The following is a 4,659-nucleotide window of genomic DNA, read 5'->3' on the forward strand; positions in this document are numbered from 1 at the left end:
TAGAGTGGGGCAAGGGGCACGGTTGAGTACCGGAAGGATGACGTTCGCACACGGGGAAGTCGAGTGCCGGGCCGCTGAAAGCGAGCAGGGTGCCACCGACTCTTCGGGCCCACTCGGAGGCTGATATCTCAGGAAGGCCGAGGCCGATTTCCTCCGGGTATGGCTCGTTGCGTGCGGCAGGAGGAGGCGCAGCGTACGGTACCGAGCACTGGGAGGTGCGATGCTGCCCGCCGGAGTGACAGCGAAAGGCTGCGCACCGCTTTCCGCCTGCTAACTCGGCGTCCGTGAGACCGACCGACTTCGCTTTACCGCCGGAGCTAGAGTGGGGCAAGGGGCACGGTTGGGTACCGGAACGATCACGTTCGCACACCGGGAAGTCGAGTGCCGGGTCTCGAAACGGAGCCGGGTCGGCCCAATTTAAAACGGAGAATAGAGTGCTGCCCTCTGCGGGTGAAAACCTGGAAGTACGTTGGTTAATGATTTCCAGTTCACCCCGCTTGGTCAGGCCCACTCGGAGGCGGATAACTCCGGAACGCCGAGGCCGATTTCCTCCGGGTATGGCTCGTTGCGTGCGGCAGGAGGCGGCGCAGCGTACGGTACCGAGCACTCGGAGATGCGGTGCTGCCCGCCGGAGTGACAGCGAAAGGCTGCGCACCGCTTTCCGCCTGGTAACTCGGCGTCCGTGAGACCGACCGACTCCGCTTTAGCACCGGAGCTAGAGTGGGGCAAGGGGCACCGAAGGGTACCGGAACGATCACGTTCGCATACCGGGAAGTCGAGTGACGGGCCGCTGAAAGCGAGCAGGGTGCCACCGCTCGGGGCCCCGGTTTGTCCGTCCCACCCGGAGGCCCATATCTCCGGAAGGCACAGGCCGATTTCCTCCGGGTATGGCTCGTTGTGTGCGGCCGGACCAGGCGCAGCGGACGGTACCGAGCACTGGGAGGTGCGATGCTGCCCGCCGGAGTGACAGCGAAAGGCTGCGCACCGCTTTCCGCCTGCTAACTCGGCGTCCGTGAGACCGACCGACTCCGCTTTACCGCCGGAGCTAGAGTGGGGCAAGGGGCACGGTTGAGTACCGGAAGGATGACGTTCGCACACCGGGAAGTCGACTAGCGGGCCGCCGAAAGCGAGCTCGGGGCCCCGGTTTGTCCGTCCCACCCGGAGGCCCATATCTCCGGAAGGCACAGGCCGATTTCCACCGGGTATGGCTCGTTGTGTGCGGCCGGACCAGGCGCAGCGGACGGTACCGAGCACTCGGAGGTCGGGCGCTGCCCGCCGGAGGTACAGCGAAAGGCTGCAAACCACTTTCCGCCGCCTCCCTCCGCGGGCGTGAGACCGACGGTCGTCGGGTTTAGTTCCGCGGCTAGAGCAGGACGAGGGGCAGCGAACGGTACCGGAACGAACCCGGTCGCACACCGGGAAGTCGAGTGCCGGGTCTCGAAACGGAGCCGGGTCGGCCCAGTTTAAAACGGAGAAGAGAGTGCTGCCCTCTGCGGGTGAAAACATGGAAGTACGTTGGTTAATGATTTCCAGTTCACCCCGCTTGGTCAGGCCCACTCGGAGGCGGATAACTCCGGAACGCCGAGGCCGATTTCCTCCGGGTATGGCTCGTTGCGTGCGGCAGGAGGAGGCGCAGCGTTCGGTACCGAGCACTCGGAGGTGCGGTGCTGCCCGCCGGAGTGACAGCGAAAGGCTGCGCACCCCTTTCCGCCTGCTAACTCGGCGTCCGTGAGACCGACCGACTCCGCTTTAGCACCGGAGCTAGAGTGGGGCAAGGGGCACCGAAGGGTACCGGAACGATGACGTTCGCACACCGGGAAGTCGAGTGCCGGGCCGCCGAAAGCGAGCAGGGTGCCACCGCTCGGGGCCCCGGTTTGTCCGTCCCACCCGGAGGCCCATATCTCCGGAAGGCACAGGCCGATTTCCTCCGGGTATGGCTCGTTGTGTGCGGCCGGACCAGGCGCAGCGGACGGTACCGAGCACTCGGAGGTCGGGCGCTGCCCGCCGGAGGTACAGCGAAAGGCTGCAAACCACTTTCCGCCGCCTCCCTCCGCGGGCGTGAGACCGACGGTCGTCGGGTTTAGTTCCGCGGCTAGAGCAGGACGAGGGGCAGCGAACGGTACCGGAACGAACCCGGTCGCACACCGGGAAGTCGAGTGCCGGGTCTCGAAACGGAGCCGGGTCGGCCCAGTTTAAAACGGAGAAGAGAGTGCTGCCCTCTGCGGGTGAAAACATGGAAGTACGTTGGTTAATGATTTCCAGTTCACCCCGCTTGGTCAGGCCCACTCGGAGGCGGATAACTCCGGAACGCCGAGGCCGATTTCCTCCGGGTATGGCTCGTTGCGTGCGGCAGGAGGAGGCGCAGCGTTCGGTACCGAGCACTCGGAGGTGCGGTGCTGCCCGCCGGAGTGACAGCGAAAGGCTGCGCACCCCTTTCCGCCTGCTAACTCGGCGTCCGTGAGACCGACCGACTCCGCTTTAGCACCGGAGCTAGAGTGGGGCAAGGGGCACCGAAGGGTACCGGAACGATGACGTTCGCACACCGGGAAGTCGAGTGCCGGGCCGCCGAAAGCGAGCAGGGTGCCACCGCTCGGGGCCCCGGTTTGTCCGTCCCACCCGGAGGCCCATATCTCCGGAAGGCACAGGCCGATTTCCTCCGGGTATGGCTCGTTGCGTGCGGCCGGACCAGGCGCAGCGGACGGTACCGAGCACTCGGAGGTCGGGCGCTGCCCGCCGGAGGTACAGCGAAAGGCTGCAAACCACTTTCCGCCGCCTCCCTCCGCGGGCGTGAGACCGACGGTCGTCGGGTTTGTTTCCGCGGCTAGAGCAGGACGAGGGGCAGCGAACGGTACCGGAAGGAACCCGGTCGCACACCGGGAAGTCGACTAGCGGGCCGCCGAAAGCGAGCACGGGGCCCCGGTTTGTCCGTCCCACCCGGAGGCCCATATCTCTGGAAGGCACAGGCCGATTTCCACCGGGTATGGCTCGTTGTGTGCGGCAGGACCAGGCGCAGCGGACGGTACCGAGCACTCGGAGGTCGGGCGCTGCCCGCCGGAGGTACAGCGAAAGGCTGCAAACCACTTTCCGCCACCTCCCTCCGCGGGCGTGAGACCGACGGTCGTCGGGTTTGTCTCCGCGGCTAGAGCAGGACGAGGGGCAGCGAACGGTACCGGAACGAACCCGGTCGCACACCGGGAAGTCGACCAGCGGGCCGCCGAAAGCGTGCTCGGGTCCCCGGTTTGTCTGTCCCACCCGGAGGCTGATATCTGAGGAAGTCCGAGGCCGATTTCCTCCGGCTAACTCGGCGGGCAATGTGTCCCCCCCCCCACCATCTTCGGCTGATTACCGTGGCTGGACCGGATCAAGGAGCAACGGAACCGTGCCAGAACGACGTCGGTCGGACGGCGTGAACTGATAGTGCCGAGGCCGGAAACCGAGCCGGAAATGTGCACCGATTTATTGGTCCCACTCGCAGGCCCATATCTCCGGAAGGCCGAGGCCGATTTCCTCCGGGTATGGTTCGCTGCGTGCAGCCGGAAGGGGAGCAGCGGACGGCACTGAGCAGCCGGAGGTGCGGCGCTGCCCGCCGGAGCTGCAAGCGAAAGGCTGCGCACCGCTTTCCGCTGGCTAACTCGGCGGCCGTCAGGCCGACCGACTCCGCTTCAGCACGGGAGCTGGAGTCGGGCAAGGGGCACCGAAGGGTACCGGAAGGATCACGTTCGGACACCGGGAAGTCGAGTGCCGGGCCGCCGAAAGCGAGCTCGGGGCCCCGGTTTGTCCGTCCCACCCGGAGGCCCATATCTCGAGAAGGCACAGGCCGATTTCCTCCGGGTTTGGCTCGCTGCGTGCGGCCGGACGAGGCGCAGCGAACGGTACCGAGCACTCGGAGGTGCGGCGCTGCCCGCCGGAGGTACAGCGAAAGGCTGCAAACCGCTTTCCGCCTCCTCTCCCCTCGGGCGTGAGACCGACGGTCGTCTGGTTTGCTTCCGCGGCAAGAGCAGGACGAGGGGCACCGAGCGGTACCAGAACGAACCCGGTCGCACACCGGGATGTGGAGTGCCCGGCCCAAACCCGCTACCCCCCCCCCCCCCCCAACACCCGAAAGCGAGCCCCGGTTTGTGGATTAAAAGTGAAGCGGCAAAGATTTGTAAAACAGCGTGAAATGATGAACCAGAAGCCCAAAGTAATGGTGGGAATAAAAGTTCCAAAATGTGAAATGGTGAACCAGAAGTTGTGTGAACTGTTTAACCCAAAGTGGCAAAAATGGATTAAAAGGGGTGAAATGATCGACCGCAAAGCAGGGCAAGCATTAAACAAAAGCAGCAGCATTTTTTAAAAAGGGACAAATGGTTTACCAGAATCCCAAAAGAATGCTCAGAGACTTAAGTCCCAAAGGGGAAATGGTTAACCAGTAGCTGGGTGAACTGCTTAACCCAAAGTGGGAAAAAGGATAAAAAAGGGGTGAACTGATCAACCAGAAGTCGACAACAATGTGCGGCGATTAAGTCTGAAAGAGGGAAAGGTTGACCGGAAAGCAGGGAAATGATTAAACAAAAGCAGAAAAATTCAGTAAAAAGGGGCAAGTGGTGAACCAGAAGTTGGGTGAACTGCTTAACCAAAAGTGGGAAAGAGGATTAAAAGGGGAGAAATGTTGAACCA

Source organism: Heptranchias perlo, unplaced genomic scaffold (genome assembly GCF_035084215.1).
Source record: "Heptranchias perlo isolate sHepPer1 unplaced genomic scaffold, sHepPer1.hap1 HAP1_SCAFFOLD_274, whole genome shotgun sequence".
In the NCBI taxonomy this organism is placed as follows: Eukaryota; Metazoa; Chordata; class Chondrichthyes; order Hexanchiformes; family Hexanchidae; genus Heptranchias; species Heptranchias perlo.